Source organism: Pan troglodytes, chromosome 2 (genome assembly GCF_028858775.2).
Source record: "Pan troglodytes isolate AG18354 chromosome 2, NHGRI_mPanTro3-v2.0_pri, whole genome shotgun sequence".
In the NCBI taxonomy this organism is placed as follows: Eukaryota; Metazoa; Chordata; class Mammalia; order Primates; family Hominidae; genus Pan; species Pan troglodytes.
In genome coordinates this window covers 21506172-21520765 of record NC_086015.1, presented here as the reverse complement: position 1 = coordinate 21520765, position 14594 = coordinate 21506172, and the positions used below count along the sequence as shown (strand labels likewise).

Here is a 14594-nt window from a genome sequence, read left to right as displayed (position 1 = left end):
CAGGGCTGGCACTAAACCTTTAAAATACACATATGTGTATATATGTAAACACCCCTGCTTCCATCATACCCTCTTCCCCCCACCCTTTCTCTTACATGTATAATTGTGATAAGTACAATGATGGAAAGATAGGGCCACCCAGAAGTCAAGTAAGGAAGAGAACTAATCTAGTGGTGGTGGGCAGTGTCCAACAAGACCTCACATAAGGAAGTGAAATTTATGTTTTGTTCCCCAGGCAAATTGGGACAGAGATGTTGCAAGCTGAAGAAGAAACTTTTGTAAAGGCTCTGCGGCTGGAATGAACTTCGGTTTTGCAGAGTTTACAGATAGTGTGGTTGGAGCCCAGAGAGCTCAGGGACAGTAGCGACTGAGCCAGGTTGGTGGCTAAGGGCTACACAGGGGCTTGTAGATTCTCTTAGAAATTTCAGCCTGTGAGTAGTCACTCATCGAAGGGGTTTCAATAGGGAGAGTGATATGATTAGATTTACTGTTTTAAAAATCAATCTAACTGCAGTGATCTTTATTGAGGAGATTAAGGGGAGCAAGAGAGGGATTCTGGGAGTTCTTGTCCGGAGGCTTGAAGACTAATCCAGATGATGCTAGCTTAAAATAGGGAAGTCAGAGAAGGACAGAAGAGACATAAGTGGAAATGTCTAGTAAGTCTTAGAGTTCGAGACTAAAAGACATATAGACTGATGAAGTGAACAATTTTTTTTTTGTAGTGTTTTGAGCTAGCATTTTCTTGCTTGAAATTTAATGTATTTTCAAATATTTGTTTCTACTTGTTTTGTTATCAAAATGGACTGAGTACCTGGCTTTTCCACAAAATATTGTAGTGCTTAATTCTGTCTTTTTCTGGCTTTGGGTGCTTACTAGAGTATATATTAAGAGGGTCGTGCATAAATGAGTCCCTTTTATCTGCCTTTCCCTATAGATCTGCCCAAGTAGAGAATGAGGGGGTGAAAGAGGAGTAGAACAAAAAGTATGATGTAATTTTGTATAAGGAGTTGTCTTACTCCATTTGTGCTGCTGTGACTAAATACCAGAGACTGGATAATTTACAAGGAACAGAGATTTATTTTTCACAATTCTGGAGGCTAGGAAGTGCAAGATCAAGATGAGAGCAGGTTCAGTGTCTGGTGAGGGCTGGTCTCTGCTTCCAAGATGGTACCTTGTTACTGCATTCTCCTGAGGGATTAATATTGTATCCTCACATGGTGAAAAGGATGGAAGGGCAAAAAAGGATGTAGCTAGTTCCCTCCAGCCCTTTTAATAAGCATTAACCTTATGCATTAGGGTGAAGTCCTGATGGCGAAATCACCTCCTGAAGGCCCTACCTCTTAATACTGCTGCATTGGGGGCTGGGTACGGTGGCTCATGCCTGTAGTCTCAGCACTTTGGGAGGCTGAGGTGGGCAGATCGCTTGAGCTCTGTACGCGGAGGCTGCAGTGAGCCATGATCATGCCACTGCACTCTGGCCTGGGCGACAGAGTGAGACCTTGTCTCAGCCACCCCTCCCAGCCCCCCCTAAAAAACCTAATACTGTTGCATTGGGGATTAAATTTCAACAGGAATTTGGGAGGGGATCCAACGTTCAAACCTATAGCAGGAGCCTGAACATAACAATGAATATATGAAAAAGAAAACAGAATATAAGGTTTGGATATACAAATATAAAATCAAATTAAATTTAGTATTGTGTATTATTATATGATTGTCTCATTTTGCTTCTGTGCTTATTTTGTGCAGATGTTTTTATTTCTCCAAAAATATGAGAAACATCTTGAAGATTGTCATCTGGCTAGATGCCCATTTATGTTACTTGGTTTACCTTCTTTTACTAAGTTGTTTGGTTTCTTTTTTTACTGATCTTGTTTCAGGTTTCTGTGGTGGTTGCTTTTTATCTTATTTTGTACTTTCTCATATACCATAGTGTAATACAATTTTGAGGACTTGCCTTTGTTCTTAACCTTTCTGAGGAAGGGCTCTTTTCTGAAGAAGGGGCTGAGTGGATGGGCAAGTAGTCAATGCTTTTGATCAGTTGAAAGATTTGTGATCTTTCTAAAGAATAGATCATATCATGTCACACCCTTGCTCAAAAGCTCCCAATGGCTTTCCATGCCACTGTGTATGAAAGTCCTTTCATGGCCTGAAAGGATGGAAGTGACCCAGCCTCTCTTCTATTTCCCCTTCTTTTTCTCCCAGTATCTCCAGACCTCCAAGCTGTTTCCCACTTTATGGTCTTCTGCATTTGCTGTTCACAGCATGCTCTTCTTTCAGGTTATCATGTGGCTTGTTCCCTCACTTCATTCAAATATCACCACTTCAGAGGTGCTTCCTAACACTACACTTTCTCAGATAAGCTCCCAGCTCCCAAATAAGCTTTCAGTCATATCCCGTCTTTCTATATCCCTAGGCCTCTTTACATTTTCTTCATAACATGTGTTGTTGCTACTTGATATGTGAACTCTTTATCCTTGTCTTACTGTCTTTTCCTAGAACGTATATTTTCTGGGGACAGTAAGTTACTTATTCACCACTAAATGCTTATCTTCTACACTAGCTTTTGGCACATGGGAGGATTCAATAAATACTAAGTTGAATGTATATTATATTTGTGCAGCCCTGGATTTCCTCAATTTCTGCTTACTACCTTCTTTCCTTCCTCTACAGACATGTTGAGAAAACAGCATGGAATATCTAATTATAATGTATAAGGTTTTGAACAAATATTATGGATCACTCAAAAGTTCCATCATTTTCAACTGTAGGTGCCATCCTGTCGTTGATTTTATTCTAACCTTACTGTGTAAATATATTCACTAGAGTAGTGCCAGTGTGCTGGTAATGGTGATAACAATTAAAGCTAATATTTATTGAATGCTTACTATGTATATGTCAGATATTCTGAATACTTCAGGGATATTCATATAATCTTCACAAAACCTGTGAATTGAGTATTCACCATTTTACGTGTGAGGAAACTGAGACACAGTTTAGCTAATTTGTCTAATCTCAGATAGTGAGGACAGTTCCTCAATTTAAGCCTAGATAATGTTGACTAAATCACCAGTGTCAATAGTAGTAGATTCTGGGCCAAGCGTTGTGGCTCATGTTGGGAGGATTGTTTGAGGCCAGGAGTTTGAGATCAGCCTGGGCAAAATAGGGAGACCTGGTCTCTACATAAAATAAAAAGAAATTAACCGAGCCTGGTGGCACTCATCTGTAGTCCCAGCTACTTGGGAGACTAAGGCTGGAGGATTACTTGAGTCTAGGAGTTGGAGAGTGCAGTGAGCTATGAATGCACTGCTGCACTCCGGTGTATGCAACAGAGAGATTCCCTGTCTCTTAAAAAATAAATAAATAAATGAATAAATTGATTCTGGAAGTTTTTCTTTTATAGAAATAAGCATGGTGATGGAAAGAATTAATGGTTGCTGGTATATTCTAGGGTTTTTCTCTTCTCAAGGGTATTCCTCCCCTTTTATTCTCTTGGAAGAAAGAAACCTCTTGTTTTGTTTACTTTTCCCCATTACAAGCAGAAATATGACTTAATTTCTGAATTTAACATTCTAAAACTGAATGAAAAGAAATTAGGAAGCATTTCAGAGAGAATGGAGCATTTGACATTAACTTTACAAAGTGATTAGTAGAATCTGTTCCGATGGATATATTTTCACTCATTCAGTAATATTTATTATTATATGCCAGGTCATGAGAATAGATCGATTTAAAAAAGAAGTAAAGTGTTTTAGGAAGAGGAATTGGTTGGGAGAGGATTTCTTGACCAAGACTTGTTATTCAAGAAAACAGAGGGGTAGGAAAACACTAGATGCTTTTTAGAAACTAAGAAGACATGGAAGGGAGGATTGGGAACACAGGTGTGGGTAGATCATGAAAGACATTTTGAGAACCTACAGGGACATTTATGCTTCAGTAAGTATTATGGAACCATAGACATTACCATATTTAATCACCAATATGGATTTTTTCTGAACAGTAGTAAGCTTTATAAAGTAATATAATAAGAAACAATGGATTTTGATCCAAAAGAATGGAATTGTATTCATAATTTTGCTTCACAATTGTAAGAACTGGAGCAAGTCATTTTAACATTTTTATAATTAAATATTTTTAAAAGATACATCCCTGGCCGGGTGTGGTGGTTCACACCTGTAATCCCAGCACTTTGGGAGGCCGAGGCAGGTAGATCACCTGACGTCAGGAGTTCAAGATCAGGCTGGCCAACATGGGGAAACCCCATCTCTACTAAAAATAAAAAAAATTAGCTGGGTATGGTGGCGGGTGCCTGTAATCCCAGCTACTTGGGAGGCTGAGGCAGGAGAATTGCTTGAACCTTGGGGGCGGAGGTTGCAGTGAGCCGAAATCGTGTCATTGCACTCCAGCCTGGGCAACAAGAGTGAAACTCTGTCTCAAAAAAAAAATCCTCATGTCCTGTTTTTTAAAGTGTACATTTATGTATACAGTTGGAGAATTCCTCCTCATGCTTTGTTGGTTTCTTGTGTGTCCAGAAATTTTAACACACAGCAAAATTACATTTGTATATTTTTATAAAATAATGGGGTCATACAGGTAGCATTGTTGATTTCAGTATGCTGTGTACATATTTTTTTTTTTTTACATCAGAGCATTTTAAATTCCTACCTATTATTCTATTTCTGGATTACCTTTATGTATGTATGTATTTATTTGTTTATTGAGATGGAGTTTGTCTTGTCACTCAGGCTGTAGTGCGATGGAGCAATCTCGGCTCACTGCAACCTCTGCCTCCCAGGCTCAAGCGATTCTCCTGCCTCAGCCTCCTGAGTAGCTGGGATTACAGGCTCCTGTCACTATATCTGGCTAATTTTTTTTTGTATTTTTAGTAGAGATGGGGCTTCACCATGTTGACCAGGCTGGTCTTGAACTCCTTACCTCAGGTGATCTCCCAGGCTTGGCCTTCCAAGGATTTGTGCACATATAAACTTCTGTCCGTGTATGTTACATAGAACAAGGATTACAGCTGTGAGTCACTGTGCCTTGCTTGATTACCATAATTTATAAACCCAAGGATTATAGAACATTTAGATTGCTTATGGTTTTTCACTATTACAATCAACTTCTTTCTGCATAGATTTGGCTAGAGGATATATAAGTAGGATACATTTTTAGTGGTAGAATTGTTGATTCAAAAGTTAGATCCATTAGTAATTTTGATAGTTATTGCCTTCCTAAACTTGCACTTTTTAAATCAAGTTCATTAGCATCAAAATGCCTATTTCTTCAAATTCTTACGAAGACTGGGTATTATCTACCTTTTTTATTTTGCATTCTGATAGGTGAAAAATTACATCTAATTGTTTTAGTTGACATTTCTTTAACTGTGAGTGAGGCTGCACATTATTTTATGTTATTGGCTGTGTATATGTATAAAATTCCGTTCCGTGCACTGCTTGTTTTTCTCCTTCGTTCATCTCTTTAAATCTTCCTGTATTATTTGTTTCATGCTTTTTACAAAAGGAAATGATACCTGCTTACTTATTAGATGGTTGGGATGATCAAATAATGTAGTATTTGTCAGTGTTTCTGAACCTTTTAAAACAATCATTGCACCCCTGAAAAGTCTTTAAAGAAAAACTTCTCCCAGTCATCCTCCACTGTGAAAGTTTAATAACACAAATATACACAGATAAACTATGTTTCTCTTTATGTACTATATTCCATTGGAGGACCATAAACTATTGTAGTATCTATGATTCCCTACACCCACTCTGTGCACCAATCTTGTCCACTAGGAGACAATATCACTGCCATTGAGAATGCATGATATATGTGAAAATTTTTGTAAACTGCAAACTGCTATTTAAATGTAAAGCTTTATTGTTAATAATTTGCATTTCATATGATATAATTTTATGTCTGTTTTGCAGCTGCTTTTTCTCAGTGCAGCTTTCTCTGTTGCAAACATAGGTATTTACTATTTTATTGTCCATTTTGCTGGCTTCAGAACAATCTTTTTTGAGTTGACCTCTGATCAACTTTCTCTGTCCATCTCTGCCTGTTGAAATACTATTTCTTCAAAGCCTGTCCTAGATATTCCCCTCTCCAGAAAGTCTTTTGAGACCCCTGTATTTACCCCTTGACCTTTCAGAGTTAGAGCTCCTTTTAATACATCTTCTTTGCTGTAACATTCTAGTTTTCATTATGTGGTCTGCATTTTTTTTGTGTTGTACCTCCCAGGAGATGTTTCTTTTCTTATCTCTATTTCCTGATGTTCCTTTCCCCATGCCATTGTACATAGTGAGAAAGCAGTAGGATATCTTAAAATGAGTTTCTGAAGAAGGTTCACTTCAATTTCCAGCCACTTAGTGTGCGACCTTGAGATGAAATCGTTAACTTGCTAGACTCAATTGCCACCTATGTAAAATGGGGGTAATAATGATTCCTGTCTGGTAGGATTGCTGAGAAGATTAAATGGGATAATAATACACATAAAACACAGTGTCTAGCATTTAGTAAGCATTAAGTGAAATATTAGCAATCATCACTACTCCAAACAGTTCTTAGCACAGAGAAAGACAAATGATGCTAATTTGTTCAATAAATATAATTGAACTGCATCATCGTTCCACATGTGACAAAGCATGGTATGAAGTTTTGTCATTTACTTTTGATTGTTTACTGAAGTTTACACATAGATTTCAAAATTCTAAAAATTATTTATGCAATGATTTCATGTAAATTAGGATAGCAAGAATTATAGAACTCTAATGTACTTAGTTTTTAGACATTTTATTAAGGTACTCAATGAAATTTTGGAGATAGTATGCTACATTCTTTTACCTAATTGTATACATTGGAAAAGGAGGTGTATATTTTTGCTAGTAAAATTCCCTGGGAGTTGGGATAGGGTTTGTGTAGCTCCTCTGTAGTCCCAGTTTATTCAGTTTTGTTAATTCTTTTCATACACCCTTTCTGGCCTGTATCTGTTCTATGTAGAGTTTATAGAATTGTTTTGTTTTTTAGTATTCATTGAAGTCTTGAAACATTCTTTGACAATCACCGTAGAGCCTTTATGTTTGCTGACTTCAAGATGTTATGTGAGCACTATGTATTGTGTTCTTTTATAATTAGCTCCTCTCCTGTATCCTTTTTTTCACCTTCTCAGTGCTTTAGTCTTTCCCTCTTATGCAAATGAAATTGAAATAGTTTATTCCCATTTTGAGGGCTTATAATGACATTTTAATATATGTCAGTTTTCTTACATGGGCAACCTAAACAGTTTTGGTGTTAGAACACATATGGACAGAAGTTTACCTGTGTACAAATCTCTTTTATGAAAAAAATGGAACCATTACCATTACAATCAATGTGGATTCTGAGAGAAACCCCTAAGTCAGATCACTTTGCAATGATACTCAAGATTATTATTTAATAATATTTTAATATTTTAAGTGACTATCATTTTTTACTATCACTTTTATAAAGTCTATATATATTTATATGTTATGTTTGGGAAATTGGAATTTTTCTTGCCCCTGTAAATAATGATAGTCTTCTACTACAATTGGAACATTTGCATATTTATACTGAGACTTTTTGGCTCCTGTATCCAAGTTAATAGAAGTTTCTACTCCATCAGCAAGTAAGCTCATCATTTTTGAAGCTACTAATCAATTAAATTGGCCATTTTAATATGGACTACAACATATTTTCACATTTTGCATTATTTAATGTTTTAAAAATTTATGGTCCCATAAATTTTGATGATCATACCTTAGATTCTTGTGCTGTATCATGTATAATTATTAACATTAATACAAGAGTTCAAATACTATGTTAATTCATGAATGAAAGAGTTAACGTAATATTTTATATTAGTCTCAACAAATTAACAAAGTTCACATTTTCTTTGGATTTCATCCCCCCCAAATTATGCACTTATACGTTCTTCACTGGTAAAGATAATACAGCTGATCCTTGAGCAACATGGGAGTTAGGGGTGCTGACCCCTATGCAGTCAAAAATCCATATGTAACTTTTGACTTCCCAAATGCTTTGACTACTGATAGCCTACTGTTGACCAGAAGCCTTACCAATGACATAAACAGTTGATTAACACATATTTTGTGTGTTATATGTACTATACTGTATTCTTACAATAAAGTTAGAGAAAAGGAAATGTTATTAAGAATATCCTAAGGAAGAGAAAATATATTTGCTATTCATTTAGCGGAAGTTACCCTTGTTGCCTTCACATTGAGTAGGCTGAGGAGGAGGTGGAAGGGGAGAGGTTTCGGTCTTGTTGTCTCAGGAGAGGTACATGCAGAAGAAAATCCACATGGACCGGTGCAGTTCAAACCCATGTTGTTCAAGGGTCAGCTGTAGTCTCAGAACTGTTTAAGAATAGTCTTATACTCTGTTTCTACTCAGCAGCTTTTGTATTCTTGTCAGAATATTTGATTTTTCTGCCATATGGTAGCTGATGGTTTCCACTAAGAAGTTTGTTCATTTATCTATTATATTTCTTTGTAGCTCCTTTTTTCAGGGTAATTGAAAAACAAGATTCCGTGGAGCTGGGTCAGTACATTTGAATCACACATTTTAGTTTTTTCCAGTAACAATCAGATGGCAGCTCTGGAAAAAACATGTCTTTCCTGCCTTTGGATGAGTTCTTTTGGGGTCTTGTCCTTTGAGATCTCTTTTAATCCTGGAGCTCCTACAGTGTCTCCTTGTCTGTCTACTGGTAGGGTTGTCAGATAAAATACAGAACTCCTTGTTAAATTTGATTTTCAATAAATAATGAATACTTTTTAGTATAAGTGTCTTAAATATTATGTTTGTTGTTTTCCTGAAATTTAAATTTAATTGGGCATCTGTATTTTATTTCATTATTTACTTATATTTATTTATTTGGCAACCCATTTCCTGGACTTTTTCTTAACTAAATTTTGGGCCCCTTGAGAGAAGAAGATTGATTGTACCCTAATTCTATAACTTGTTTTCCTGTTCCCATGGTAGATGGATAATTTTTTACTGACTGAAAAAATAAGCTAATAAACTGAAATGTTTCTTTATCTGAGTATTTATAAAGAAACTTTCTTCTACTGAGTTTGCCCTTTTCTGTGAATAAATTCATTGAAAAAAATCATGTTTCAATGAATAATTGCAGATCTCAACCTTAATTTAAAAATTTCATCTCCCTTTCTCTTCCTTTCTCTTCGTCATTTCTCTTCCTCTTATCTTTCCAGCTCTTACTATAATTAGCTAGCATTAACAGCAAATGTTTGCTTTAGTTAAATTATTCAGAACATTTATTTTACTTGTCAAAGGTTAGATCAGGTTGTTGTTTGAACTGGTAATTAAATGCAGGCTAATATGCTTTCATATTTATATGCACTATAAGCCTGTTTCCTCATCATTCTGTATAATTTTATGATGTTCAAGGCTGACATTTCAAAAAGGATTTTGGTTTTGTGGAAAAGAAAACATTCTAAGTAATGTAGTTTGTTATGTGATTTGAGAATGTCCAAAGTTGTGGTTGAAAGTAAATACTACATTTCAATGTCATTGTAACATGTAGTATCATGGTGGTAATTTTCACCAAGTAGTATATAATATTAAGCTCACTGCCTATTGAGTTTGCATTTGATATGAGGATCAGTGCTGTGTTGGCTATAGTAGGTGCTCAGTATATATTTGTTAAGTGACTGTTTTAGGTCTTATTTATGGCATAGTTTAAAAAAATAATAAGATGGAAAACTCAGATCTTTTATCTCAAATAGTATAATCCATATCTATTGCTACGACATACTACAGGTTCTCTTAAATCATTTCAATTTGTGTGCTTCTGTGTAGAACAAGTATAGCTCAATTAGTCCTCATATCTGGGAATTATACTGAAGCATGTCTTTGTTTTTGTTGATTCATTGAATAAATGATTTTTGCAAGTTCTGGGGTGCTAGTAACTTAGAGTATAGATGAGTAAAACAGGTCCCCTATCCTCACAATAGAAGTTAGTCGAAAACCAACCATTATACTAAAGAATGGTTAATATTAGGGTGGAGTTATGCATAAGGTAAGTGGACATCTGAATCAAATTAGGAGAAGGCATGTTGGGGAAGAGTGACTTTTGAGCTGTATCTTAAGGGCCAGTAGCAGTTGGTTAGGCGAAGAAGGTAAGAACAGTAGTGCCTTGCAGAGGAGCCACATGTGTGGAAGTGCTGAGGTGTGTAATTTGGTATAGTTGAAGAAAATTTAAATATGGAGAAGTAGTAGATGGTGCCCTCCTTTACTTAAAAGTAGTTTCCATTGACATTAGGAAAAAGCTCTGAATCTTGAGAAGGTCTATAAGCCATGTGTTTTACAGTCCTTTTCTGCTTCTTAAGCCTGAAAATCAACCCAGCTGAGCTTGACTCCCTACACACTTTACATGAAATGTGCATGCACTGCCTCTTCCCTGAGCCCTGGTATACAATGTTTTCTCCCCCAAGAATGCTCTTTCTGAAGCAGGATATTTGCTTGACTTCTTCATGGGACTCATGACAGGAGTGCCTCATTTACACAGCCCTCTGCTCTCAACTCCTTGCAGGAGGGAGCCTGCGAGCAAACGAGGTGGAAACTGGAGTGCACAAGTGCTGGAATGGGCTGTCTGCCTTCCACCCCTCACGGGAGGGAGCGCGCAGGTGAGCAGGTGCGGGAGCCAGAGCAAGCACTTTTGGGCTCCAGTAGGAGCAAACTTCGGGCCCCATAGCAGTGTCTAGGTGGGGCTTCCTGTGACCTCTAAAGCCCCAGAGGGCATGTTACATTGTTCTTTTAGCTCTGCCCTTTGCAGACGGCTTAAGTGTTAACAGCTCAGTGGGCTTTCTGCCTTTTTGCTGAGGCAGCTGCCCTCTGCCAGGAAGGGCAAAGAATCAGTGTGACAGCCTTTTGTATCTGCACTTGTGGCTCCCGAGCTCTTGTCCAGCATCCAGGAGAAATGAGGTTGCATGAATGAATTGAAGGATGGTAAATGCGGGGGATTTTATTGCTGATGAAAGTGGCTCTCAGTGGGAAGGGGAGCTGGAAAGGAGTTGGGGTGGGTAGGTAATCTTCTTCCCCTGAAATCTGGCCATCTCCAGCTGGATTATTCTCCAAAGTTATGCAAGCTGTCCCTCTGTAAAGCTGTCCCTTTCAAGTCAAGCCACTTCTCTCCCATGTTCAGTCGTAGTCCTCTGCATCAGCTACTTCCTTCTCTGTGCTGGCTGAGTCCTGGGTGTCCTATATTATAGGCACAGGATGAAGGGGCAGGGTGGGCCATGGGTAGTTTAGGAAAAGGCAACATTCGAGTGGGAAAACAGGGATAGAAGTTCTAACTTTGGGCTGTGGGTTTCAGGCATTTCGGCTTGAAGGTGGGGTTTTGTCGGGGACCCACCCTTTTCTGCTTAGAATTTCTCTGCCCCCGGTCCCTATCATTTCTTCCCTCTTCTAGTCTGTTCCTACTCTACTGTTTTTATTTAGCTGAGATCAATATAACCTTAAAAACATGTAACAAGTAATGCATCTGCTGTCTTATGAAGAATTTTTAATGTTTATTATTATTGCCAGGAATGACAACAGTGAACCATAGTACACTGCAGCTTTTGATATATGTCCCCATATACTTTATTTCATCCTTGTAACAGTCATGAGATAGGTATTATATGAAATTTAGAAATACATATAATTTTTTTTCCATAGTGTCCTTTTATCTAAAATTTAATGTCTTCTGAAGAGAAGATAGATAACTGAAATAACAGTAAAAACATCTTTCAAAATAGGAGTAAATGCAGTTAGTTATATAGTATATCATGTTTGTATTTGTATGTATGTATTTTTAATAAAATTGACTTAAAAGATTAGCCACAAGATAGTGTCTACTTTATGTCAAATATAAACCAGATGTTATTCTGAAATGCTTTCAAACTCTGCTTTTATAATCAAAAAACTATTTTTTTGTAATGTATGGAAGGATAGTTGGAAATTCCAGTGGTTAACTTTTTTCATGAATATTATTAATTTGATTAATCATAATCATTGCCTTATGACACATTCTCATCATTGACCTGTATGTGGTTCTTTTATTATTTATTTATGGATGGTTAACTTTGTAAAGCTTGCATATTGTGTAACAATAACGTTTACTTGCTTCTCAGAAATTTCCTGAAGTTAAAACTTTTAAATGAAACACAAGGACTTATGACAGTTCTCACCCACCATACGAGTGTGTTTATGAACTAACCTTTTAGTTCCAGCTCAACACAACAAGTGGCTTCTTTTTCCTATAAGTGGATGGTCTTGCTAAAAAAGCATAGTTCAGAAGTTGAGTAAAATACACAGATTTCATGTTGCCTACAGCAAGAAAGGTGAGGGTTTCTAGGCAGAGGGCAAAGTTAAAGATGACTGTTTCCTTTTTCTGGGTCTAATGAGTGTGACCTAGATCAAGGTGGTTGTTGGTAAAGAATGGTTTTGATTCTGGATTTTATTTTGAGGGTAGAACAGACAAGATTTGCCAGTGGATTAGATATATTCCAGGAAAACATTTCTGTGCTAGTTGAATTTGGGCAGATAACCTGAATGATATGAAGAGCAGAGTGTTCCCAGAAGAGGAGATGGGGATGTGCAAAGACCTAAAGAGACAATGAGCTGTATTTTTTTTTAAGGAATAGAAAGAAGACTTAGGTAGCCAGAGCATGTTGAGGGAGAAGGGAGAGTGGACTCCGAGGGTTAGGCATTACCCTGAATTTAGGACCTCTTAAAGAGGAGATAAGTAAGCATTTCCCAGAGTGATGTTTAGTTTACCAGTAGCATGAACCACATTTATAATTGTGTTGTCTGTTTTTGATGAATTAATGAATAGGTTTTATTCCTATTGGATAATATCTGCATATTATGGGGGTACAAAGGAATGAAAAATACTTTCTCTGCCCTCAAGGAATACATAGTTTGCATTTACAAAAATGTATGATAAGCGAATAACTACTTATGATAAGGATAATAGTTTATATAAACAATAGAAGTGATGTATCAAGGATTGCTTAATAAGGTTGGTGAGTGACAATTTCTGCTGTAACATTATTTTCAAAACATTAATCATTTATTATATAACACCTTAAGGATTTTAACTATGCCTACTACTTTATTATAATTTATTTAATATTTTTCCTTTCATGAATTCTTTCTTTCTTTAAATAAATTTATGTAAATAGGAAATCTTTTGGCCACAGATTATCCTAAACAAATTAGCACTTGCTATAAATAGAGGGGAACCATTAAAAAAAACTTATTCTAATAAAAAAGTATGTTTTTGCCAAGCCCAGAGGCACATCCAGAGCAGGGGAAATACTGCTATGGAAGAGCAGGGAGAAATTACTTCTGGTGCTGGTCCCTAAAGGAAAAGTTGAATGTTGGAATTATGTACAGGATTTAGAAAAGTGAAGAGGAAAGGCCTCCTCAGGAGGAAAAGAGATGCATAAAACCGAATGGAGGAATGTGGAAATGTTTTTATGTAAGCTACTTTGGCTAGCAGGGACTGGTGCTTCTTAGCTGCTGGCCTTCCCTCAGTGAGGTACTGAAGTGACTGGTGCAATGTGAATTTATAGCATTTGGGGACTTAAATAATGATTTAAAATCCCCAACTACAGTTTTGGCTATTTGATAACGATTCCAAAGATCAAGTGTGATTTTTTTCATAAATTATAATTTTGCTGAGGAATATGTGAATTATGGTGTATCCACAGCTTACTTATTACTTGCTTTCCTTACTAGATAATGCATTTACTCTGAGATGGTGATCTGTACAAGATGTGTACACCTTATAACTATTAAGGATCTGTTTATCTCAATATCTCAGATTTCGAAACAGCTTGCATGCGAGAAAAGTAAACTGAATTCTTTGGTATTACGTTATCGTTAACATAACAAAGGAAACTACCCTATAATTCTTGGCTTAATTTTTGTTAGGCCACTTATTAAGTGATTGTTGTCATTTGAGGTAGCTTTGCCCTGTGACCTTACATAAGTCACATAACTTCTTTGTGGTTTCCTTATCTGTAAAAGGTGTTATAGTATCTACTTCATAGAATTGTTGTAAGGTTTAAATAAGTTAATGTGTATAGTGGTTTAAATAGCTTTGCTTCCCAATAAGTGCTATGTGTTTGCTGCTGTTGTTATTATTTAATTGAAAGGGCTATCTTTCAACTAAAGGAAGTACTAAAACGTCCTTAGGTTTCCCAGCCCTACTACTTACTAAAAACCAAGGGATAAATAACAGATTCATATGGACTTTTAGAAGGATTGCCCCACAATTGGTCAGGTGTTCCTGAACATACCCCTGGCCTCCCCATGTTTGCACCAAGGAGAGATTTTTGTTCATTGGTTTTTTTGGACAAAATGATTTGATTTGATGTTTGTATGAAGAGTAGCCATTTGTTCCTTTTTCTTATTTTTAATTATCATCAGTTTAATATAATTCGCCAAATTATGATTTCTGTTTTCTCTTTTCAAATTTTATTTTTCCTAAATTCCTAATTGTATGTTGTATTAACCTTGATTTTATGAAAACCAGGTTGAATCAT

At 36.5% G+C, this 14594-nt stretch overlaps 1 protein-coding gene across 49 annotated transcripts in view; it reads left to right on the top strand.

The window, feature by feature from the left end:
* TBC1D5 (TBC1 domain family member 5) overlaps positions 1-14594 on the top strand; it is a 584007-nt gene that overhangs the window by 210581 nt on the left and 358832 nt on the right. For 12 of the 49 annotated variants that reach the window (XM_063806655.1, XM_063806644.1, XM_063806637.1 and 9 more), the window contains one exon: positions 10592-10685. The exons of the other annotated variants lie outside the window; for them this stretch is intronic. The gene's annotated coding sequence lies outside the window, so the exon portion shown is untranslated. The remainder of the gene's footprint in view (positions 1-10591; positions 10686-14594) is intronic. 49 annotated transcript variants of the gene reach the window in all.